General features: G+C 44.3%; 2 long non-coding RNA genes across 2 annotated transcripts in view; one reads left to right on the plus strand and one right to left on the minus strand.

Moving 5' to 3' along the window:
• Window positions 1–165: 165 nt before the first annotated feature.
• LOC105603182 (uncharacterized) lies at window positions 166–26783 on the plus strand. The gene is made up of 3 exons (XR_001022190.5): window positions 166–560; window positions 4652–4793; window positions 26565–26783. It is a non-coding gene; the product is annotated as an uncharacterized LOC105603182 (long non-coding RNA).
• The window catches only part of LOC105603181 (uncharacterized), a 346432-nt gene continuing 329644 nt past the window's right edge, over window positions 10029–26816 (minus strand). The window contains exon 3 of the long non-coding RNA XR_006056864.2: window positions 10029–10113. This is a non-coding gene — a long non-coding RNA (uncharacterized LOC105603181). The remainder of the gene's footprint in view (window positions 10114–26816) is intronic.

Below are 26816 nucleotides of genomic sequence, written 5' to 3' on the forward strand. Positions count from 1 at the left end.
TACTATCTGTGGGTTGAGGAAACTGAATGCTCTCAAACGGATGGCGGAAAGAGCCAAAGTGCTGAAAAACAAGGGTCAGTACAAGGGTTAAGTGAAAGCGAAATTACGCCTGACCTAGAAATGCAAATCAATGTGCCTTAGCTCTCCGTAGAACCCGAGGTGCCCAAACACTCCATTGTTTCTTCGGATTACCTAGCGTCCCAAGAGAGGCTCAGTGATTCAGAGAAAAGAAATGAAATGCAGAGGGAAACAGCAGGCAGTGGCAGAATCTAATTTTATTTAAGAAGCATCTCCACAGTTTATAGTGGCCTTCTCATAGGGAAGAAAAATGCAGTTGTGAAGTTTTGTTCCCTTTCTTTGTACTGCTTTTACTACCGTTAGTAGGCCAAATTCAAAGCTCAAAATCAGAAGTGATTTTAAAACTGAAAGCTAACCAATCATAAGAGTAAGAAGAGACACAAGCATAGACATTTATAATTCTCATCTCCATTTTGTTCTACCAAGTTGCCTAGTTTGCAGGACTTCTGGTTGCTGACAGCCTCCTGAAATATAAATTTCAGGTAAGTAACGTCATGGTTCTCATCTCTAATAGAATTAGGAGGGAGTGGGGGAAGGGAAGATGGAGGAATGGAGAAAAGGAGTCAGGGAAGGGAAGAGAGACAGGTGATAAGTTAAAGAAGAAATGAGTACAAATTTACAAGAAAAGGAACAGAACCGAAGATCAGATAGGGACCCACAGTGAGGGGGTAAAACAAGGAACAAGGTAGGGACAGTTAGCAAAGGGTTACAAGCATGGGTGGCGGGCCAAAGGGCCCAGGCTTGAATCTAGGCTTCCAGCTTGACTTCTGGGTGACTTGGCAAGTTACTTAACCTCCTGAGGGACTGTTAAGAGGGATTAAATTTGAGAATGAACAAAGTACCTGGAATGGGGCAGGAGCCCAGTGAATCTTCAGTGACCACAAGCTCAACTGTCAACCCCTTCCTGTCCCAGAGGGAAGAGTGAGCCAGATTCCCAATCTCAACCCTCCTCTGTCCCCACACCTGATCATTTAGAGTTCTAGCCACACGCTAAAGACAGGAGACACTGAGCTTTTGAGTTGAAATCTCAGTTCTGTCACTTGCTGGCTGTTAGTGCATTAATTCATGCAACAAATATTCATCAACTGTTTGCTGTCTTCAGGTTCTGAACTAAGATTTGGTGAATGCAAACAGACATGGCCCCTGCCCTCATGCACCTTACAGGCTCATGAGACAACCAGGTATCAATCCAATAATAAAGCAAATAAATATAAGATGAACACTATGGAGGATAAGCATACAATGCCAAAAAAGTACACACAAGACCCTTGAAGAAGACGCTATTGAGCTGAGCTTTGTCAGCTGAGTGGGTATCAACCTAGGCTCTGAAAGAGATGGTAAGAATATTCCAGGCTGAGGGAACAGCTGGCTGGCTCGAGGTCCAGAAAATGAGGAGACTGGGCTGCCACATGGGGCCAGGCAGGGAGGGCATGGTGAGCCTTGTTAAGGACCCTGGTCTCTAACAGTGAACAGAAGTAGCACTGGAGGATTTTTAATCAAAAAAATCACATGATAATATATGACTTTTGAGAAGACCACTTAAGCTTAGCATTGGGACTAGATTTGAGGAGGTCTACTTTAGACCACTGGGGAGGCTTCTAAGCTGTCCACAGAGGGCAGATGGTGGCTGGGCTGGAATGGAAGTCAACAGGAAGTCCACGGGTGCACACGATCTCCACAAGACCTGGAAGCTGGGTTATCGAGAGAGGATTTCTCACTGGAGGAACTGGATGCTAAAATTTTCACTCACCAAGACAGGGAGTGCTGGGAGAATGCCAACCTGGGGGAGGCTTGCTCATAGGTCTGGTTTTCGACATGTTTATCTATGGGTCCATGGGGAAGCCATTTAACCCCTCTAAGCCCTGGAATCCTTGTGAGGATTAAATGAGATCATATGCTTGAATTTTTGGCACAGGGAAGATGCCAAGGAGGAGAAGGCAATGGCACCCCATTCCAGTACTCTTGCCTGGAAAATCCCATGGACGAAGGAGCCTGGTAGGCTGCAGTCCATGGGGTCGCTAAGAGTCGGGCATGACTGAGCGACTTCACTTTCACTTTCACATTCATGCACTGGAGAAGGAAATGGCAACCCACTCCAGTGTTCTTGCCTGGAGAATCCCAGGGAGGGCGGAGCCTGGTGGGCTGCTGTCTATGGGGTCGCACAGAGTCAGACACGACTGAAGCAACTTAGCAGCAGCAGCAGATGCCAAGGAAATGGTAGCTAGTGTGTTACTGGGACCTCAGACAGGAAACACGAAACAGGTTTGCCTCGGCCCTTCCAGAGAGGGAAGACTTCCACTTCACGGCTCACACGGCATCCTTCTTGATACCATATATGATCCACACATACATGATCCTAAAGCAGAAAGTCCCATTTGAGCACAAAGTAAATCAGGATCCTTGGATCATGCTGGGGAGGTACTCACATTTATTTATCAGGAGATTCCTTTACCTGCCCCCCTTTTTAAGTTATTAGGAAAAGTGAAGTTCTGAGACGTGTATACACAGTACTTTCTTTTTTACCTCTTGCCTACATGGGATGGTTCAATTGATGAACTTTTAGGATAAATATATCTGTTTGATAAATACTTCTTAAGCATCACTTTTATGTATGAACTATAGAATATAAAGATAAATGAAACCCCTTCCTGTTCTTAACTCATTGGAAAAAAACCCTGATGCTGGGAAAGATTGAGGGCAGGAGGAGAATGGGGCAACAGAGGATGAGATGGTTGGATGGCATCACTGACTCAATGGATATGTTGTTGTTCAGTCACTCAGTCATGTCCAACTCTCTGCGATCCCATGGACTGCAACATGCCAGGCTTCCCTGTCCTTCACCATCTCCTGGAGCTTACTCAAACTCATGTCCACTGAATCGGTGATGCCATCCAACCATCTCATCCTCCGTCATCCCCTTCTCCTCCTGCCCTCAATCTTTCCCAGCATCAGGGTCTTTTCTAATGAGTCGACTCTTCACATCAGGTGGCCAAAGTATTGGAGCTTCCATACCAGTCCTTCCAATGAATATTCAGGATTGATTTCCTTTGGGATTGACTGGTTTGATCTCCTTGCAACCCTAGGGACTCTCAAGAGTCTTCTCCAACGGACATGTTTGAGCAAACCCTGGGAGGTAGTAAAGGACAGGGAAGCCTGCTGTGCTGCAGACTTTTTGCATGGAATTGCAAAAGTCAGACACAACTGAGTGACTGAACAACAAGAACAAATTCCTTGTTTTTAAGGAGTTTGAAGTCCAGCAGGAGTCACAGGTACCCATTGAAATGCCAAGAGGAAGTATATGATAACAAATAGTGGGAAGCAAGACTCAAGTCTAGAAATAGCACACCTTCAGTTTCGAATTAAAATCTGAAACATAAGTGCTGCTTTCAAATGCTAAGCCAGTCCCACGTGGTGAAGGGTACCATTTAACTTTGGAGTCTGGAAAGCCAGCTGGATGAATACTGTCTCAACCCATGGCAGAAGAGAAGACAAAGATCCTATCTGGTATAAATATAATAAACACAGACAGTCAAAATTCACAATTAGAATGAATTTTGGGAAGAGGGGCTTGGGGGACATCTTAAGTGCTAAATCTAAAGAAAAGGAGTATTTTTACAGTGAAACATTTTCTACAACATCAAATTAGAAAACTATTTGTATGGCCAGGGAAGGGATGGATATTATGTCACATGGTTGACACCCATGACTTTTCCTCATAAAGGCAACTTGAAAAAGATCCACAAAATTCTGCCCAGCACTGGATCTGCTGCTACCCACCTTCCAGTGTCAGTTATCTCCAGATCAGCAAACTCAAGGAGCGCACTTACCTGTTAAGTTCATGTACTTTGTAAAATGTCCTCTGAAATTTAAATTAAAACCCATTCTTCAGTAGTGGTCTTTCTTTTCACCTACATAGCAATTTAAACATGCCATTTATTTTCTGTCTGCCATGAGACTGGGAAACTAGGCATTATTAAACATAAAGCAAAGTTAATTCCAGGCGTTCCACAAATCAAAACTATCCCTAGAACATTTCTACAACAGGAAACTTGAGAGTGAGTTCCAGAGAGTCCACTTTCCAGATGGTCTCTTCCTCCAATAACTGAAATGCTTAAGGCCTGAATATTCACTGAATTGCTTGAAGTCAGAGTCTAGACTTTGCCTAATAGGTTCAGTCAGCTAGTCTACTGAGTAAATCCAAAACAAGTTCTTAGTTTACACTTCCCCCTTTAGCAGGCTGGTTGCCATTACTCAGAAAAAGGAATTCTATTAGTGGCAAAATCAGTGTCCAACACATTTTCTAAGACCTGACTCACATGTCACCTCCATCACTTCCTCATTGGTCTTTATACACAACTCATTTGGAGTCTCTGTCACGTTGGATGAAAATTTTTTCCTGGTGCCATCTGCTCTTCAACACTACGAGTTCCTCAAGGGGAAGGACAAGGGAATATGTGTTATTGTGATGTAGTACCTGACACATAGTAGGCATAGTCAAACAGGAGAAAAACTCAGAAATACATTCAGAGGGGCAAGTGGTCCAGAGAAATAATGAAATCGCACCCTTCCATAGGTATACACAGAGAGGAGGACAATGAAAGCTGCTGGAGTTATGGTGCCATATCCAGGACCATGCTGCTCGAGAAAGCTGGATGCCAAGCTAAGACCCAGGCTTGAGGACCTATCCTTGCTGCCTGCAGTCCATCTCTTTGAAGGTGATTTTGCCTTGCTATTTCCCCTTGGGTCTGGCTCAGTGGTCAAGGGGATGGAACAATTCCAGAAGCTAGGTGTGTTGTCTAAGGCAAGTCTAGGCTCCCACCCAAGTAATACAAATATGGCAGGGGCTTGAGGACCTTGCTGTTGGCTTCTGTTTGTTGAGTTTTAACAGGGAGTGTGGAGGGGAAGGGTTTTAATGCCAAAAGTGCCTCGTAAACTAACAGCACAGTCTCTGAATGGGCTACGTGCTTCAGGAGTAAATCTAGTTGCACAACCCCCTGGAGATACACCATGGAGCTGCATCAACCCCATTGGGAAAAAGCCTTTATCAAAGCAGGAAGCAGGTTATAAATTCTATACCCAAACAGGAGTTCAAATGGAAATCCTACTTCTTTTGACTCAGAGGCTTTTCAAAGGAAATGTGTATCTTTGTAAACTCTCCTGGGAGCTGTTTTTATAAACATGATTTTTAAAGCAATCTTTTAGATTAGACATGAGTAAACAGCACCAGAAATGTTTCATACACTATTTTAATTACTAATTTTAGTCTTCACGTTCATAAAGTTAAATTCTTAATTCTATGAGCAGATATTCTTGAGACACTTTTCTTCATTTTAAAAATCAAGAATTAACAAACCTTAGAGCTCAAAGGGACCTCAGCAGTCATGTGGTCCAATATACACAACTGGACTCTTTGCTTTGCAGAAGTAGAAAGAATCATGTTTTGCCCTGTCAAGAGACAACTCATGTACTTACATGAATCCAATAAACAGGGTTTGATTACAGATTACTGAAGACAGTATTCTCCCAAAAGTGTTTCCTATAAAATTAGAGACTTCTGAGGTAATTTTTTTTTAAGATTCTGTGATCAAATAAGTTTTATAACTATAGGACCAAACAAAGCTTTAAAAAGCTCTTTTTGTTTTGATTCTAAATTGTCAGACTTATAAGACTTGCCAGACTTATCAGAACTTATCAGATACCAATATATACATCATGAATATCCAAGAAGGAGATAAAGTATATGACACGAAGGACTCCAAAACTCCTCTTCCCTCCAGGAAATATCCACAGTGTCAGAGAATGTCAGTGAGCAGCGGAACACTGCTTAGAAAAGCTGCCTGCAAAGTTTTCAGCTATAATGAACATCTGTAATTTGTAGTAGCTACTGGTCCTATTCACAGAGATAGAATGTAAATTTGCTCCTGAGCATTCCTGCTGCTGCTGCTGCTAAGTCGCTTCAGTCGTGTCCGACTCTGAGCGACCGCACAGTTGGCAGCCCACCAGACTCCCCCGTTCCTGAGATTCTCCAGGCAAGAACCCTGGAGTGGGTTGCCATTTCCTTCTCCAATGCATGAAAGTGAAAAGTGGAAGTGAAGTCGCTTAGTGGTGTCTGACTCAGCGACCCCATGGGCTGCAGCCTACCAGGCTCCTCAGTCCATGGGATTTTCCAGGCTAAAGTACTGGAGTGGGGTGCCATTGCCTTCTCCCTGAGCATTCCTAGTCAATGCAAAAAGCACTGATCACAAGATAACAATCACATAAAAACTTCTGGGCATTCATCAGATGAAAACAGTTGTCCCAGGAGCACCAGCTATTTCTGGTACTTGAAAGATATGGCCCCTCAGGTGTCTTCATAAACAGGATCAGGATGATGTCCTCAGCGACACCCCTTTCAGTGCATAGAGTTTATAGGCAATCTGATAAGACCCTTTTCTGGACACGGATGGCATGCTGCCACCGTGCAGTTCAGAAGAAGCAGCGTTATAAGAAGTCACACCATGTTTCACATGTTCATAGTATTCAACTGACTAACTTGACCCGAGACTCTAACCACGCTCTGCCAATAACCAACCATGCCTGTCTCCAAGGGTGAATCATTTGCCTACTAGGGTCTTAAACTTGATGGCCCCTGCAGTCTAGCTTTAAAGTTCTAGAAGTCTATAGGGTTTATTGCTTTATCTTTCAGAAAAGTGTCAAGTTTCCAGCCTACTTTGAAAGCATGAATTCATCCTAGTAGGTATGTGTACCTTCAGTAGCTTATACTCATGAAAGAAAGGAAGTGAAAGTGAAGTTGCTCAGTCGTGTCAGACTCTTTGCTACCCCATGGACTGTAGCCTGCCAGGCTCCTCCATCCATGGAATTTTCCAAGCAAGAACAGTGGAGTGGGTTCCCATTTACTTCTCCAAGGATCTTCCTAACCCAGGGATCAAACCCGGGTCTCCCACATTGCAGGCAGACTCTTTACCATCTGAGCCACCTGGGAAGCCCAGCTTACACTCATAGCGGATATTTTTAACACATCACTAAAACCTTAAGCCATGATAATGATCAGACACATGGCAATGTGTCAGAAATCTGGAAGAGCCAGAAGAAAAGAATAGAAGAGGGAGAATACCAAAAATAATTTAATCTACCCGAGCATTGTCCTTCAAATCCTTAGTTTCTTTTGGAGACTGTAATAATGATGGAAATAATACTCTCAATAATTTTCTCTAAACCAGCCTAGAAATTCTCAGGAAATAATAATAGTAGTAGTAGCAGTAGAAGCAGCAGCAGCAAACACTTATTTGGTGCTTCCTATCTACTAGGCCTATTATGGGCCATACATAACTATTCTTTAAATGCTCGCAATAACCCCAAAAGGTAGATCTTTCTTATTCTATTTCACAAATGAGGAAATTGTAACTCCGAGGGGTTGGATAACTTGTCTAAAATCCTGTGAATAGGGGCAGCAGATCCAGAACTGGAGCCCCTTCTGGAGCTGAGTTTTGACCAGACCATTCAGCTGCCTCTGGCACCTGTGGTCAGAGATGGCCCCCGTCTACCAGGAGGCCTCACTCTAGCTAGATCCTGGATGGTAGACAGAGCACCTTCCTCTTAAGTCTTTGCTGAAGAAAAGATGTTCTAAGAAAAGCAGATTTGTAAATGTAGAGAATAATAAAGGTTTTAATGACAGATGACTGTCACCCAAATATTAATGCAACAGAAAACAATGCTCTCTTGAAAAGCAAAAGGTGGTTTTCACTGTGACAAGACAGCAGATATTACATCATTTGGGAAAACTTGACCAAACAGACCACCCTAAAAGGTAACAGAGTTCAGACTGCAAGAAGGCAAACTGCCCTAGGGCATGAAGGCAGACCCCGGTCCCTCCTGGGTCCCCAGGCTGTCTTCCTCTTGGTTAATATAAAATACTGCGGGTTTTGCTGAACGTCGCCTCTTCCTTCCAGCCCTGCTCCCTCCTCTTCCAATACCCATTTTCTTGTTTGTTGGAGAGGTAAGAGAGGAACATATTCTAGATAGTCTAGCACCACTCCAACATAAAATCACATGCTGTCTTCACACTCCAAGACTGATGTCTCTGACTTCTCATTACCTTTCATCAGAGGATCTCAAATCACTTTTCAAACAGCTATGAATTTCTTATGTACTTTCCTAAGAGCTGAAAGTAGAAACACAACAATTCTGTCTTATTCCCTAAACAACCACCACGTCTCTTGAAATTATCAATCCAAACACATACACACATATGCATGTGCAGAGAGACTTTTTCTAAATGGTGACAAAGCTATCGAATTATTCACATCCTGTCCTCTGCTCACAATAGGGTGGGCCCCTGTCATCTGTGTACTATAAGCGTTAATAATGACGTCAAGTTTTCTGCACATCATTAATCAAAGGAGAATTCATTTCCTTTTGTGAAGTTCCCTGTCTCCTTTTATTAATATGTCTCCTCTGAGTCACCCCATATCCTGACTTCACAAAATCCTGACTTCACTTCATCCTTTTCTCATCTCCCAGCTGACTGTGTGGTCCTGAAGTAAGGTGCTGTCTCCATATAGAAAACTGTGCATTTCAGAATTGGGTGAATTGGTTCTTCAAAGTTGGCTACTTTCAAAGTGAATGCAACTTGTTTGGCTCTTGAGAATGAATTACAGACTCATCATGGTCATTGTCCTAATGGATATGGACAACCAACAGCCTGAGTTTTAGCCTAACTTGCTTAGCTCCCCTATCTGATGCGTTAAGTTAAGGCCTGGGAATAACCTGAGACTGCTGCTGTCTCAATATTCACTGTGGGCTTCCTTTTAGAGCCCCACTCCCAAATCTAACATCCAGCCCCAGAAGCTCCACCTGGCCTAAGGGGCAGCTCCAGGCTAGTCCAAGGTGGTCCCTGAAAGATGGAGCTGTACTTCTTGTGCGGCAGACCACAGGGCCAGGAAAGCCCCTTGAGGCCCACAACTTCACATCACCTTTCTTAAGAAGCATTATATAGCTTATTGTTCTCTACAGTGAGCAGAATAATCTAGAAAGCAGATTTTTATTTCTTCAGCTGTGATCTATAAGATTTAGGGTTTCATCACCTGTTATTTCTTAGTTCTCTTTCTAGCAAAGTCTTGATTTAAAGTTATTCCCACCCTGCTTTAGGCATCATATTAGAATCCCTGCCCTCAGACTTCCCTGGTGGTGCAGTGGGTAAGAATCTGTCTGCCAATGCATGGGACATGGGTTCAATCCCTGGCCTGGGAAGATTCCACATCCTGTGGAGCAGCTAAGCCCATGCGCCACAACTGCTAAGCTTGTGCTATAGAGCCCAGGAGCCACAGCCACCAAAGGCCCTGCGCGCTAGAGCCACACACTGCAACTACTGAGACTAAGTACTAAGAACAAACTACTGCAACTATTGAAGCTCAAGTGCCTAGAGCCTATACTCTGCAACAAGAGAAGCCATGAGAAGTCAGCACATCCCAACGAAGAGTAGCCCCCACTCGCCACAACTAGAGAAAACCCTTTCAGCAATAAAGAGCCGGTGCAACAAAAAATAAAAATAATAAACAAACTTAAAAAAAAAAAAGAATCCCCACCCTCCATCTTTCAACGAAGGGGAGTGGGACTCTGATGAGACCTTGCCAGGCCTGACTCGAGTTCTTCTGGATGTCCCTCCAACCATCTGGATATGCATTATGTCTCATTGTTTTTCTTCCATTCATTCAACCTACTAACACACTGCTAACCTAATGTGTACCAGGCTTCATGCTGGAGACAAAGTAATGAACAAAGTAAACAAGGGCCCTGCTCTCTTGAAGCTACAGTCTGGAGGGCAAATGAGAAACAATCAGGCAAAGAGCTGCATTATTGCAGAGTTGAGATTTCTAGAAAAGTATAGGAAGTCACAAAGGAGCATAACAGGCAGGTCTAGTGGAGACTATCATGAAGAGCACTTGTCAGCCCACCTGTTGTGAACAATAGCCCCCGTAGGTGTGGGCCACAGTCAGGGTGTGCTTCTCCTTGCCTTCCCAGTCTGGTGAGGACTCCCTAAAAGAAAAGCAACATCATTCAGGGTTTGCATCAGAGAGAAATCTAACTCAGCATCCTTGTTTGTTTTGAGACCCAAAGGGCTTCAGGAGCCTGCAAGAAGCAGGATCACCTGTCACACAACTCCAGGGCTGTCCATGCAGCTACTTAATGACAGATCTCACATCTTCTAAGTAAGATCTTTAATTCAGTGGAAGAATATGTGAGCAACTGTGGATCTTCCAGAGCCTCTACACCACTTCTCTCCCATTTCTGCAATATAGGGGGAAGTGGGAGGTGCAGACTACTGGGTATAAGACATGTTCATGGGTGGATTATACGACATGGGCAATGGAGCCAATATTTTGTAATAACTGTAAATGGAGCATGACCCTTAACAACTATACAAAAATAGAATTTTTAAAAAGAAAAAAAAGACATCAGCAAACAGATTTCATCTCTTCTCAACAACTCTCCTCAGGAAGCATAAATTCCCCTAATTAATCCCAGATTTTCTAGCTTGGCCTTGTGATAGTGGGCACCAGCCTGGATCAGAACCCTGGGCCTGGGTGTGATGTCTGGGTGTGGCTCACAGAAGTTCATTAGAGGTTCCTTGAGACTTTCACAGGGACACGGGCCCTAAAGCAGAACAGTCTCACTGTCCATGAGAAAGCCGTGCATGGACTTGACTCCCCCAAATGTGTACAGTGTGAGGCATAAGGGGCAGGATCTAGACTCAGACAAGCCTGAGTATGTATTCCAGCCCTACTATTGGTTAGCTACAGGAATTAGAGCATGCCATTTAACCTCTTTGGGCCTCATTTTCCTCATTCAAAAACCTCATGTTCTCTGTGTACATCCATGTGTATAGGTTAAATTAGATAACATATACAAAATGATTAGCAAACTACCCAACACAAAATCCTCAAATATATATGGATGCAGGTCAAAATCCAACAGTTAGAACTGGCCATGGAACAACCAACTGGTTCCCAATTGGGAAAGGAGTACATCAAAGTTGTATCTTGCCACCCTGCTAGTTCAATTTACATGTGGAGTACATCATGCAAAATACCAGGCTGGATGACTCACAAGCTGGAATCAAGATTGTCAGGAGAAATACCAACAACCTCAGATATGCAGATGACACCACTTCAATGGCAGAAACTGAAGAGGAACTAAAGAGCCTCTTGATCAGGATGAAATAGAAGAGTGAAAAAGTTGGCTTAAAACTCAACATTCAGAAAACTAAGATCATGGCATCCAGTCCCATCACTTTATGGAAAATGAGGGGTGGAAATGGAAACAGTGATAGATTTTATTTTGGGGGGGCTCCAAAATCACTGTGGATGGTAACCGCAACCACAAAATTAGAAGATGCTTGCTCCTTGGGAGGAAAGCCATGATAAACCTAGACAGTGTATTAAAAATCAGAGACATCACTTTGCTGAAAAAGGTCCAGTAGTCATGTATGGATGTGAGAGAAAGACCACAGTGAAGGCTGAGCACCAAAGAATTGATGATTTTGCACTGTGGTGCTGGAGAATACTCTTGAGAGTCCCTTGTACAGTAAGGAGATCAAGCCAGTTCATCCTAAAGGAAATCAGCCCTGAATGTTCAATGGAAAGACTTATGCTGAAGCTGAAACTCCAATACTTTGGCCACCTGATGTGAAGAGCCGACTCACTGGAAAAGACCCTGATGCTGGGAAAGATTGAGGACAAGAGGAGAAGGAAGTGGCAGAAGATGAGATGGTTGGATGGCATTACTGACTCAATAGACATGAGTTTGAGAAAACTCTGGGAGATGGTGAAGGACAGGGAAGCCTAGTATGCTGCAGTCCATGGGATCACAAAGAGTTGGCCACAACTTAGTGAATGAATAGCAACAAAAGTATGTATATATATGCATGTGGGTGTATACATATATATTATATATACATATATCTTATATATACATATATATTCTATATTATTGGAGTAGGAAATACTAATCTACTCCAGTATTCTTGCCTGAAGAATCCCATGGACAAAGGAGCCTGCTGGGCTACAGTCCATGGGGTTGCAAAGAGCTGGACACGACTGAAGCAGCTTAGCATAGCATTCTATATTATATGCATATATATTCTATATTAGCCAAAAAAGTATATATATATTAAAATAGCAAGTACTTATATGTCAGGTACTTGCTCAGAGTCACACGGCTATTAAGTGACACAGCAGTTTGCTACTTTAAACCTATATGATGTGACTCTGGCAGCTTAACCATTCTGCTATGAAAGTGAAAAGTGAAAGTGAAGTTGCTCAGTCATGTCCAACTCTTTGCGACCTCCTGGGCTGTAGCCTACCAGACTCCTCCATCCATTGATTCTCCAGGCAAGAATAATGGAGTGGGTTGTCATTTCCTTCTCTAATAAATAGCAAAAAAACAAACAAACAAAAAAAAAAAAAACAGAAAAAAGGGGAGGGGGGGTGGTTGTGGAGCAGAGGAAAAAGAAAAGAGGAAGAACAAAAATAAGAAGGAAGAGGGGCAATAAAGATAAAATAAAATCTAATGCAGTATTTTTAAAAGTCAAAATAAATGAAAAAAATCCACAATGAACAAAATTTCAAAATGTTAAATGAAGACATGATTCTCCAAAATCACTTTAGTGGTATCTGACTCCTTGCAACCCTATGACTGTAGCCCACCAGTCTCCTCTGTCCATGGGATTTTCTAGGCAAGAATACTGGAGTGGATTGCCATTTTCTTCAACAAAGGAGAAGACATGATTGGGAAAAGTGATTTTTTCTTTTTGGTCTTCCCTGGTGGCTCAGAAAAGGACATCTTTTTTGGGTGTTAGTTCTAAAAGGTCTTGTGGGTCTTCATGAAAACAGTGGAAGTGAGAAATAGATTTAAAGGAGTGGATCTGATAGACGGAGTGCCTGATGAACTGTGGACGAAGGTTCATGACATGGTAGAGGAGTCGGGGATCAAGACCATCCCCAAGAAAAAGAAATGCAAAAAGGCAAAATGGCTGTCTGAGGAGGCCTTACAAATAGCTGTGAAAAGAAGAGAAGCAAAAAGCAAAGGAGAAGAGGAAAGATATACCTATCTGAATGCAGAGTTCCAAAGAATAGCAAGGAGAGATAAGAAAGCTTTCCTCAGTGATCAGTGCAAAGAAATAGAGGAAAACAATAGAAAGGGAAAGACTAGAGATCTCTTCAAGAAAATTAGAGATACCAAGGGAACATTTCATGCAAAGATGGGCACAATAAAGGACAAAAATGGTATGGACCTAACAGAAGCAGAAGATATTAAGAAGAGGTAGCAAGAATACACAGAAGAACTATCCAAAAAAGATCTTCACGACCCAGATAATCATGATCATGTGATCACTCACCTAAAGCCAGACATTCTGGAATGTGAAGTCAAATAGACCTTAGGAGGCATCACTACGAACAAAGCTAGTGGAGGTGATGGCATTCCAGTTGAGCTATTTCAAATCCTAAAAGATGATGCTGTGAAAGTGCTGCACTCAATATGCCAGCAAATTTGGAAAACTCAGCAGTGGCCACAGGACTGAAAAAGGTCAGTTTTCATTCCAATCCCAAAGAAAGGCAATGCCAAAGAATGCTCGAACTACCACACAATTGCACTCATCTCACACGCTAGTAAAGTAATGCTCAAAATTCTCCAAGCCAGGCTTCAGCAATACATGAACCATGTACTTCCAGATGTTCAAGCTGGATTTAGAAAAGGCAGAGGAACCAGAGATCAAACTGCCAACATCTGCTGGATCATAAAAAAAGCAAGAGTGTTTCAGAAAAACATCTATTTCTGCTTTATTGACTATGCCAAAGCCTTTGACTGTGGATCACACTAAACTGTAGAAAATTCTGAAAGAGATGGGAATACCAGACCACCTGATCTGCCCCTTGAGAAACCTGTATGCAGGTCAGGAAGCAACAGTTAGAACTGGACATGGAACAACAGACTGGTTCCAAATAGTACTGTATAATGTCACCCTGTTTATTTAACTTCTATGCAGAGTACATCATGAGAAATGCTGGGCTGGATGAAGCACAAGCTGGAATCAAGATTGCCAGGAGAAATATCAATAACCTCAGATATGCAGAGGACACCACCCTTATGGCAGAAAGTGAAGAGGAGCTAAAAGCCTCTTGATGAAAGTGAAAGAGGAGAGTGAAAAAGTTGGCTTAAAGTTCAACATTCAGAATACTAAAATCATAGTAATCCGGTCCTTCAAGTAGATTGGGAAACAGTGGCAGACTTTATTTTTTAGGGCTCCAAAATCACTGCAGATGGTGACTGCAGCCATGAAATTAAAAGATACTTACTCCTTGGAAGGAAAATTATGACCAACCTAGACAGCATATTCAAAAGCAGAGACATTACTTTGCCAACAAAGGTCCATCTAGTCAAGGCTATGGTTTTTCCAGTAGTCATGTATGGATGTGAGAGTTGGACTATAAAGAAAGCTGAGTGCCTAAGAATTGATGCTTTTGAACTGTGGTGTTGAAGACGACTCTTCAGAGACCCTTGGACTTCAAGGAAATCCAACTGGTCCATCCTAAAGATCAGTCCTGAGTGTTCATTGGAAGTTTTAGCTTCACTGATGTTGAAGCTGTAACTCCAATACTTTGGCCACCTGATGCAAAGAGTTGACTCATTTGAAAAGACTCTAATGCTGGGAAAGATTGAAGGCAGGAGGAGAAGGGGACAACAGAAAATGAGATGGTTGGTTGGCATCACCGACTCAACAGACATGAGTTTGGGTAAACTCCAGGAGTTGGTGATGGACAGCGAGGCCTGGTGTGCTGCAGTCCATGGGGATGCAAAGAGTTGGACATGACTGAGTGACTGAACTGAACTGAACTGGTGGCTCAGATGGTAAAGAGTCTGCCTGCAATGTGGGAGACCCATGCTTGATTCCAGGGTTGGGACAATCCCCTGGAGAAGAAACTGGCAGCCCACTCCAGTATTCTTGCTGGCACAATCCCATGGAAAGAGGAGCCTAGTGGACCGTGGGGTTGCAAAGAGCCGGACATGACTGAGCGACTAGATGATGATGAAGGCTCCAATATGGTTCAGCATAACTCTGAAAGCAACACTCTCAGGAAAGAGTACTGGTTTGCTTGTTCTTCCTGAGGTTTGAGAATAAATGGACCTTAGTGAGTGAATGGAGCTGGCTTGCGGTGGCTGATAAGAGCCAGTTCTGTGCACCTCTTCCCAACTCCACGTTAAGGACATCACCACGGTAGCTTGATATCAAATATGGTGAGAATATTTATAGCAGGGAAATTGGCAAAGGAGATATTGGTTTACCAGCATCTACCTACTAGAAGGCTTGCTTGGAAACAAACATCACTGGGGAGGGCACAGTTTTAGAGCTGGCTATCCTGCAGGGCACAACTGAGACTTGGGGCCAGATGACCATTAGCTGTCACATGCATTGGGGGATGTTTAGCACCATCACTGACCTTTGACGCCATTAGCACCAACTCTCGGGTGGGACAACCCAAAGTGACCAAACATTGTCCGATGTCCTGGGGGTGGGGAGTAGTTGCTTTTTAGAGAACCAACAGTGACCATAGGGGACAGCAGGAGGCTGAAGAAGCCCAGATACAAGAAAGAGTTCCTTCCAGCCCTTTCCCAGCAGGGAGAGGCAGCAGTTAGAAAGAGCCTACTTAGCCAGGGGTTTCCTGACTCATGGGTGGAGATTTGTCTTGCTCTCTGGGGCCTGAGGATTGGTCTCCTCAGACAAACATTTGGTTAGTATGTGGGGTAATCCAAATTATGATTAGAAACAGATATCCAGCTCAAGACTTTTGTTTGTCCCAGAACAAAACCACACACCCAAATCCCTAATCACTTTCCAGGAAAAGGCCTCTCTTCCACTGGGATTGGGGACATCAGCCTCCTCTTGAACTTTTAATCCATTCACGTATTTCCAGATTCCTGTGCTTCTCCCTGAGGCAGCAGCCTGAAGGCGGTTTCCAGCAGAGCCTAGACTCTCCCAACACCCTCCACTGCCACTGTGGCCACGGTGTGCCAGCAACTGGGTCACCCGCAAGTGGGGGACCCTGAAAGTTCTAGTCACCAGGATTTGTACTAAAATAGGAAGTGAAGTCATCTTTGGTACAGCATTAAAACTTTTAAAAGAATATTTAATATTTAATTTACTTTAAAAAGTTGGCCAGTGCTTCTTCTAGAAAACATCAAATGATGGATGATGCTGTGGGAGGGCCTGGAGAAGCCCAGGCCCTTGAAAGGGGGGCCAGGGCAGCTGCCAGCTCCAAGACCCACAGCTGTCTCACCGCTGATCTCTGGAAAGAGATGGCGTTTGCCAAGTTTCCCTGTCCAGAGTTCACTGACCATCTTGTAAAGACTCACACTAGCGCTTCTGTGCAGACTCCAGAGTTTAACACAAGAAAAATAAAGTGAATTATGTCTGTTTAAAAAAGAGAGAGAGACAGCCAGCAATTTTGACCCACACCCTGCCATGAGTTTCTCTCTCTCTTTCTCTCTCTCTCTCTCTCACACACACACACACACACACACGTGCACGCTCATCTCCGCAGCAGCTGTGGCCCAACAGTGTCTTCATCCTAGACGCCTGCTTGGTTTCCAGCACACAGCTGTTGAATTGACCCTTACTCACCCTCTCCAGCTGTTGTTTGCAGACTGAGAAGCTGGACAACTGAGGGAGAAGAGGCAAAACTATGCTAAGTGGAGGAGGACAAGATTAGCCTACTCCTCTCTTGGAATCTCAGGGATCCAAGGACTGTGTCGTTCGGATCAGGATCAGCCATTCAGGCCCCAGAAAATACCCATCCACCTGTCTTCACCCACACAGCCAGAAACCCAAACCCTTGTTTAGGTAGCTGAGGAAGCTAAACAATGTGCCATTTCAACTATGACCACTGTGAGGACAACTCCCAAATCTTCCTCTTGGGCCCTGACTACAGTCTTGAGCTCCAGATCTGCCTTTCCATTGTCAGGTCCCAAGGGACATCCTGCCAGCCCCTCAAATGCAGTGTGAGCTCGAGAAGATCCCTATTCCCAGCCTAGCAGACCCTCCTCCTGGGTTCTTCTCAGCAGCATTCTTCCCCCAGCCCCCTGCCTGCAGTATGCACACGCTGGAAACCTCAGGTCACTTTCAAAGCCCTCTTCTCCACTCTACACACCTTCCATCTCCTAGATCTGCCCTTTACATTCATTTCTACAGAAACAATTCTCTCTCACCTAAATGACTACACCACTCTGGCAACCGCTCACCCTGTCTCATTTCTGTCCTTCCGTAGACACTGTTTCCTAACCAGCTCAAATTGTGTCCCCTGCTTATAAAACAACAATGGCTCTTCTTGACCTACGATGCTCCTGAACAAGGTTTTCAAGGAACACCATGGTTACCTACCACTCCACTTTTCTCATCTGTCCTTGTGTAATAGGCAATAACCTTTGTACTCAATTCAGTATTACAAGTTAATCACTAAAGGGATTTTGCCTGTAAGCTTAAATGATACATAATGGGGGGCTTCCCTGGTGGCTCAGTGGTAAGGAATCTGCCTGCCAATGCAGGAGACACAAGAGACACGTGTTTGATGCATGGGTCGGGTCACACCAATCCTCCGGAGAAAGAAATGAAAACCCACTCCAGTATTCTTGCCTGGACAATCCCATGGATAGAGAAACCTGGTAGGCTACAGTCCACTGGGGTCCCCAAAGAGTCAGACACAACTTAGCGACTAAACGAGAGTACACAATGGCCCATCTCTGGGAACCCTGCTTCCCAGGTAGTAAGCATTAAACTAAAATGCCTTTGCTTAGCTTCGAGGAAACATCCTGACCAGGCCCACCTCTGAATGACTGCAGGGAGGAAGAAATTAACACATCCCTTCCAGAGGCTGACCTGAACGAGGAAGTATTTTAATTTACTCCCTCTTCCCACCCTTTTTTTGTCCTTTTTTGTCTGGATTCTTTCACTCAACCTGATTATTTTGAAGTTCATTCATCTTTTTGCATGATATCAACAGTATATAAACAGTATTCCATTGTTTATCCAGTCACCCGTTGATAGACATACAGGGTTGGTTCCAGTTTTTCTTGCTTGTTCAAACTTTTAATTTTTAAAAAATATTTTTAATTGGAGGATAATTGCTTTACAATATTCAAATTCTAACTCAGGCAAGATAGTTCTTTGGGGCACAAGCCCACTATCTCCTTGCTTTGCTGGCCTTCCAAATAAAGTCATTATTCCTTGTCCCCAAAGGTGGTCTATCAATTACTGGCCTGTTGTGTGGTGAAATGTATGAGCTTAGACTCAGTAATGCTTGGATCCCTCCTAATCTTCCAGCCATTACAAACTCCTTGTCTCCCTAAAACATGGCAAACACGCCCCACTGTTGCTCATACTACTTCCTCAATATGGAATCTCTTTCATCCCTTTCTTTGATTAACCTAGAGTCTTGGATCAAAGGCTGCCTCCTCACCTCCTCCTTGGAAATCTGTTTCCTCTTCATTCCCATGATTCTTTGAGATACAGATTATTTTTTAAGTGTAGTTTATGTTTCATGTCGTCTTATGCCTTAGCCAGTTCACCCCCTTCATTCTATACATTAAAATACTGAGGCACAATATCCACATTCACTAGTAAATTACTTAGCGAATTGTGATTGAATTAAAACCAATTCTTAGAACAGGCCAACTCACCAGGTAAAACTAGAATAAGATTAGCTTCACAAAGCAGCATGGGGTTGAGGGTATATTCAAAGAGTAATACCAGAGAAAAGAGTTGAGGGTGGAAAGCAAAGACAGACCACCCCCTTACTTTGGCAGTGAGGAAAAGGGAAGAGGCCCACCCCACTCCAAATCCCCAGTTCTCTCAGGGATTCACGATCTTTATCTACAGAAATAAAAAACCCTGACTAGTGTCCCAATACCTGTGCTGTAACACAGAGCAAGCCGAACATGGCCTTGGGGTTAACAGTTAAGAAGCCAACCCCAGCAGTGAGCTCACTGGGCCAAGCACACATCACTGAGCCTTTCCCCTGGGATTTCTTTAAATGTGGTAACTGGATAGTAAATCTTCCCTTGGTGCTGATCATATATTTAAACTGTGGTTCTTTTTACTTGAAATATTTTTAAAGAACGAGCCTCAGGGGACTGTTGATGAGAGTAATTACAAGCGAAGCACACATCCTCAGCCAAAAGTTTCTTCGAAAACTTAAATATCAGCTCAACTTAAGTGACTAGGAAAGCTGAAAAAGTGGGGAAGACACAAACCGTTACTTTTTAAACTCATACTCAAATCTTACTGGTGAGCACCAACCCTGTTCACAGAAGCCACTGAGTCTGTTACATGTCACACAGATAGAAGGAGTTATTTTCATTTTAGAAATGATGGCACTGAGGTTCAAAAGAATGCATGTGAGTTTACCAATTTCTCAGCGAGCTGATAAGCATCTAGTGAAAGTCACTCAGTCGTGTCCGACTCTTTGCGACCCAGTCCTGTACAGTCCATGGGATTCTCTAGGCTAGAATACTGGAGTGGGTAGCCTTTCCCTTCTCCAGGGGATCTTCTCAACCCAGGGATCGAACCCAAGTGTCCCGCAGTGCAAGCGGATTCTTTACCAGCTGAGCCACAAGCATCTAGAGGAGAAGTCATGTACAGTTAACCCTACAGTGTCTTCCATGGCATCAGAGAATAGTATGAGTTCAATAAATACTTGCTGAGCCTCAAAATTAAGATTTCCCACCCTTCTGAGGAAGTCCTACCTTTGGTAATTAATCTTCTGTTTGTAAGCTACCAACTGCACGCCCGCAGCTACCCGGCCACGCCCCCATTGCTAGGCCACGCCTCCCATGATGTTCCCAGCCAATGAGTCAGTGTGCACTGTCCTGAGAGTATGGGGCATGCCTCTGACCAATGAGTCCCTCCACGGCCTCACTGAACTTCCCCTGCACTGGAACATACAGTATGGTCCTCCCCATCCTCTTTACATCCCTTCTCTCTAGGATCAGACTTGCATCACAGTCTGATGAGGTTCTAGACTCCCTCCCATTTTTTTTTCCATATTCCTTCCCCCAGTAAAATCCTGGCACATTTAATCCTGTCTTGATGTCTGCTTCTGACAGGACTGGAGACTAACATGCCCCAATTTTTGCTTTAATAAACAATTGATAACCTTCATTCATTTCTGAATATTTGTGTGCTCAGTCGCTAAGTCGTGTTCAGCTCTTTGCAAGCCCATGGACTGTAGTCCACCCAGGCTCCTCTATCCATGGGATTTCCCAGGCAAGAAAACTGGAGAGGGCTGTCATTTCCTTTTCCAGGGGATCTTCCCGACTGAGAGACCAAACCTGCGACTTCTGCATCTCCTCCATTAGCAGGCGGATTCTTTACTGCTGAGCTACTACTACCGCTACTGCTAAGTCGCTTCAGTCGTGTCCGACTCTGTGCGACCCCATAGACGGCAGCCCACCAGGCTCCCCCGTCCCTGGGATTCTCCAGGCAAGAACACTGGAGTGGGTTGCCATTTCCTTCTCCAATGCATGAAAGTGAAAAGTGAAAGTGAAATCTTTCAATCGTGTCTGACTCTTAGCAACCTCATGGACTGCAGCCTACCAGGCTCCTCCGTCCATGGGATTTTCCAGGCAAGAGTACTGGAGTGGGGTGCCATTGCCTTCTCTCGGGGCTAGGCAAAGCTGATTATACTACTCCATTGGAGCGCTGGTGGGGGGACTGAGAAAAATCACTATATAAAGCCCATAGAAGGCTACCTGGGGCATAGCATATGTTCAATTAATACATAGTACTGGAGTGGGGTGCCATTGCCTTCTCCCTGAGCCACTAGTGAGCGTTTATTATATGTATGCCACCAATACAGTGGTGAGCAAGAACAGCATTATTGATGCCCTTAAGAAACTGGTGTGAATCAAATAATTACAAAAATTAAAAGCACAGGGAGCTATAATGAGATGTAACAGGAAGAACCTGACCTAATCTTTGGGCTTGAGAACTGTACTGTGTTTAGTCTCTCAGTTGTATCCGACTCTTTGCAAGCCCATAGACTGTAGCCCACCAGGCTGCTCTGTCCATGGGGATTCTTCAGGCAAGAATACTGGAATGGGTAGCCATGCTCTCCTCCAGGGAATCTTCCTAATCCAAGGATCAAACCCAGTTCTCCCCCATTGCAGGTGGATTCTTTACTGTCTGAACCACCAGGGAAGCCCAGGCTTGAAAGAGAATTCCCTAAAGACAAATGATTTAAGAGGAGACATGATGGATGAGGAAGAGTTAATTAGGTAAAGGTGTAGAGCATTTCAGGCTGATGGAATAGATCGGGCAAAGGCCCTGAGGTGGCAGGAAGCTCAACAAACCAAAGGCCACAGCGGCAGGGAATGGAGAACAATGATACTGAAGAGGAAGGCAGCGCCCATCTCAGAAGGTCTTGTGGGATATCTGGGAAATTTGGGAAGATTATTTATCTTTCTAGAGTGAAAATTCTTTAAAAGCAAGTAGCTCATACGGGCCCTCTTTGCCAGATCTAGTATAACACCTGGCACAAAGTAAATTTCACTAAATGTTTATCGAAACAAAGTAGTAGAAATCAGTGAAGAAATATACTATTTGCATTATTATCCCTAACATCAAGGATGCAGCAAATTAGCCAAGAGCATCAACCAGGAGAAGTTTCTATGCCCCAGGAGCTGGTAAGACTGATGATAACAATGAGGATGATCCTTCTCAGGCATTGGTCTCATCACTGTTGAGGCAGAAGCAAAGAGACACCAAAGCAGCAGCCACCAGAGTAGGTAGAAGATCAGGCTGTTTGATTGAAATACTGGCGTTACCACCTCCTCCCTGGGTGACTTTGAGCAACTTACCTAATGTCAATGCATCTCAGGGGCTGCTATTGCTAAGTTGCTTCAGTCGTGTCCGACTCTGTGCAACCCCAGAGATGGAAGCCCATCAGGCTCCCCCATTCCTGGGGTTCTCCAGGCAAGAATACTGGAGTGGGTTGCCATTTCCTTCTCCAATGCATGAAAGTGAAAAGTGAAAGTGAAGTCGCTCAGTCGTGCTCAATTCTTAGTGACCCCATGGACTGCAGCCTACCAGGCTCCTCCATCCATGGGATTTTCCAGGCAAGAGTACTGGAGTGGCGTGCCATTGCCTTCTCCTCTCAGGGGCTAGGCAAAGCTGATTATACTACTCCATTGGAGCACTGGTGGGGGAACTGAGAGAAATCACTATGTAAAGCCCATAGAAGGCTACCTAGGGCATAGCATATGTTCAATTAATGATACCAATTGTTAAAAATCAAACGTGTTTCTCTCTGCTGAGATAAGAAAACATTAGCAGGGAGATTTCCCAAACAGGGGTGAGTTGTCATAAATCATCAGACATCAGAAGTGCGTGGGATCACTTCTGACGCAAGAGGCCAGCTTTGAGGACCAGCTGGGTGGGCTGAAGACCCTGGGGCCTGGCCAAGAAACAGGCCCAGACATGCATTTTACTCAAACTCTGAATCCCACACTGATATATGAATCAAGATCTGAACATCAGACCAGACAGTTCATCACTAACGTGGAGGTATATTCCATACACTCACAGGGCAGGCAGCACTGAGAAAGGACACACTGCTTTCAGCAGCTTCCTGTTCTGAAGGGCAGAGGCTGTGCCTTTTGGCTTCATTTCAGAAGAGCAAAAGGCAGCACTAGAGCAGATGCAGCTCAGTTCCTGATTTTTGGGTTTGTTTTCCCACATTGGACACTGCAGTTAGAGCCCAAGCTTAGAAGAAAATACTGATGGAATCATCAGATGAATAGAGGAAAAATACCTGGCTCCTACCCCAAGTTCGGTGTCCCAGCTGGCTCTGGCTGCCTTGGAATGGGGCAGGGTGGTTGGGATGTAATTGCCTGGGCAGAGATATGAGGTATGCGGGCCTACGTGCTCTGTAGCACACACCATCAGGCCGGGAGTGACTCTATTTAGTGAGTGTCCATCTGATAACAGCCTAGATCCTTAAGATGCCAGCTGCCTGCCAAGCTGGACATGTCCAAACAGTGGCACCCAGAGGTCCAGGAGACAGAACAAAGGACCTGTTATTGGCTAGACCTGTGTTAGCATGTTATCTCCACCAAAACAAGTCTTGAGCCAGGCTGGCAGTGAGGCTGTATCCAGGCATCCCGGAGTCCAGAAGGGAGACTATCAAATTCTATAAGGGCTCTCTGACGGCCGTTTCAACATCAATGGTTGAACCTGGGCCATACCCTTGGGATTTAGCACTTGGGCCTATATCCTCCTAAGAGTATTCTTTTCTATGCTGCCCATTGTCACCAACCCCCTAGACTGCTGGCTCTCTTGGTACCCTCTTCTTTAGAGCACAGCATCCCTCAAGGTCTGAAACCTGCCCTCTCCCCACTTTACTAGGATATAATATCAATTATGACCAACATATATTTACTGCTTATACCTGCCACTTACTGCTTTACATACATTTTTAATTCATTTATTCATGGCAGCAGTCCTATGTGTACAGCTGTTTCTCCATTTAACTTTTAAGAAAACTAAGGCACAGAGTGGTGAAATAATTTACCCAAAGTCACATAACTAGTAAAGCAGCAGAGCAGGGAAGCAAGCTCAGGTTGTTTGGATACCGAGTCCCTGCTCCTATCCATTAAGCTGTATTTTCTCTCTCTCCATGATTGATTTCTTACTGATATAAAAAATTTTAAAGGCCTCCCATTTCTAAACCTGTTTCTCCAGAATGAACTGCAGTCCAGTGCAGAGCTAGGATTTTATAACTTCCTATTTTGTGTATGGGCTTCTCTTGTAGCTCAGCTGGTAAAGAATCCACCTGCACTATGGGAGACCTGGGTTTGATCCTGGGTTGGGAAGATCCCATGGAGAAGGGAAAGGCTACCCACTCCAGTATTCTGGCCTGGAGAATTCCATGGACTGTATAGTCCATGGGCTGGCAAAGAGTCAGACACAACTGAGTGACTTTCACTTTCACTGTTTTCTGTATAGAAAAATTGGGAAAAGCTGACAAATTAGGAGAGACTAGGAAGGAAAGCTGAATGGCTCAAGAACTTGACAGCAGTACTCATACTGAGAACTCTGGTGTTTTAGCCAAGTGAGTACTTGGGCAAAGTATCTCTCTTGGTAGAAGCTATGTCTTGGAGCATCTGGTTTAAGAGAGACATAACTTAGCCCAGTCGAGGAAACTGGGTGCATAGTTAGGAAAAGCAGCTACTGACTCATGGTTTGTTTATAGCCCTGTCTCCCCACAGAGAGAAACAGCAGCCTTGCACGGCTAAGCTCCCCATTCATGTTGGTGAGCCATTCCCAGGAATTCACCCCAGAAGGAACTCCTTGCAGTCATGGAAATGCTGGAAAGGAACAACACCACTGAGCACTGACTCAGAGCTCCCAGGAAGCCTAGACGTGGGAACCTTACATACACGTCCATCACAAGTCCTAGGAAATCCATGGACTCAAACTATATCTGATTCCAAAGGAGGGAAGGACTCAGCACCAGTGCCAGCCCAGCTTTCCCAGGAATCTTCCCTGATTCCTCACATCAGTCCCTCTTTCTGGAATACCTGTACTACTTGTGATCTTTGCCATCATCTAGTGCTAACCCTGTTTCATATTGGGCTAATTTTGCTAACCAACCAGGCTATAAATTTGTTGGGGTTGTTGGGGTGGGTACAATAACTGGGGGTTCAAGTTTATTTCAAGCTATTTCTGGGTATTTCAGGGCAGGAAAATTAGGAAAGGTAAAGATCTAGAACCACAGCCTGGTGTCCTGGGTAAGAAGAATCAGTTACTTCATCCCCAGAAGGTGCACTTTATGAACAGTGTTAGTCGCTCAGTCATGTCTGACTCTTTGTAACCGCAGGCTCCTCTGTCCATGTGATTTCCCAGGCAAGAACACTGGAGTAGGTAACCATTCCCTTCCCCGGGGGGTCTTCCCAACCCAGGGATTGAACCTGGGTCTCCCACACTGCAAGATTCTTTACTGTCTGAGCTACCAGGGCACAGCTTTAAGAGTTTCTAAAGCATAAGCTAGGAATGACATTCATGATACTCTTGCCCTCCTTTGTCAGTCTCTCTAAAACTCCTAGAAATTGAGTCCAAACTTTGCAAAGCATCCCCCAAAGCAGGCGACTATTACTGCATTGTCACTAACTCGGGTTTGCTCCAAGGGGAAAGGAAGCCACACTTTTGTTAATAACCCTGCTTCTGCTTTACTCTAGCCCACCCTGCTGCAGCCCCACCTCCTGCGGTGGTGCCCACCAACAGAAGACCCAAGGTCTAACTGCAACCCTTCCTGAACCCCCAGCACTTTAGACGAGAAATAATGCCACACGGCAGGCGTACTTGGATATGCATGCGTCATTACCAATCAAAGCCAAAAAGTATTTCAGGAGAATTTATAAGGCAGAAAACACCCTCTAATTTAACAACAACAACAACAACAAAAAAAAAAAAACATGAGGGCTGGGTGTTTCTTTTTTTTCCAAAGCCAAGATACAAAAGCTCTTCTCATATGAAAGAGGCTGAACCCACCCAACCTGATTCTCTCCTCATTCAACAAGTACTTCAATGTCAATGACGGTGACCAGGGCATACTGAGTCACATCAGAAAGAGGCCACAAGAGGAAGGTGTCATCCTGTCCTGAAATAAGAAAATGATGTCTTCCTGTCCTGCCACCTATCCAGAATATAGAACAGTGAGGGAGCTGACTGCTCCAAAGGCAAACAGGGCAGAAGGCTCTTCCATGTGCTCTGGGAACCACAAGATCACCTCATATCATGATTTACAACAGAAACAGGGCTGGGACAGCAGAGCTGGGTGTGAAATAGGGTAGTGAAGACCTCATTACAGGTCCTCCCTGATGCCTCTCAGCTATTTGATCGCCCTGTTTTAAGACAGATAATGAGGTTGCCTTATGTTCAGCCCTTTTCTCCCTGCTTTCTAGAAGGACAATTCCTCCAGTCAGTGGTTTCATAGAGATATGTAGTGTATTCTCGCATATTCCAGGGCAATGACTGCCAGCCTCTCCCCTCCTGGTCCTAGGTTAGATGAACATCTCGTGTATACGTGACTCTCTTCAGTGGGACTCACAGATCTGCCTTCACCCCAGCTGTGGCTCCCCTCAAAGCCTTATTTGTCACCTGCTTCTGCCACCTGCTCCTGAGGTCCACTGTGAAGAAGATCTGCAAGAGTCAGGAGTTCTGTGTGATAACCCAGGTCTCTCCTGCCACTCCTGCCCTTCTCGGCCTCTTTTCTTCTCTAACTGCATTCCCGTCCAATTTTGTCTCGACTCTGGTTACTCTTGGTGTTTGCTTCCCCAGGGATGTGTGTGTTCTTGGGTCAAAATGGGAAAAGGAACTACAGGCAAAGGGGAAGCCCCTTGTCCTCTCCCTCCCTGACTCTGTCCCCATCTCCCTACAGGTCACCTGCCATCTCTGTGGGAAGGAACATGACCCTTCAGAACTGCCCTTCGGAGGTCATGGAAAGAGCTGAGTGCTTCTCTAATTATCTGAGATGAAAAACTACTTTATTATTTTTTTTTAACAATTTCCAATCCATTATGAATCAAGCCACTTGTAAAATAAAAATAAATTACTAAAAAAGAATTTTAAGTGAAAAGAATATAAAATACAAGCCTAACTTTTCTTGTTATTAGATTCAACAGTCCTAACA

The sequence above is a fragment of the Ovis aries genome, chromosome 18 (genome assembly GCF_016772045.2).
Source record: "Ovis aries strain OAR_USU_Benz2616 breed Rambouillet chromosome 18, ARS-UI_Ramb_v3.0, whole genome shotgun sequence".
Lineage (NCBI taxonomy): Eukaryota > Metazoa > Chordata > Mammalia > Artiodactyla > Bovidae > Ovis > Ovis aries.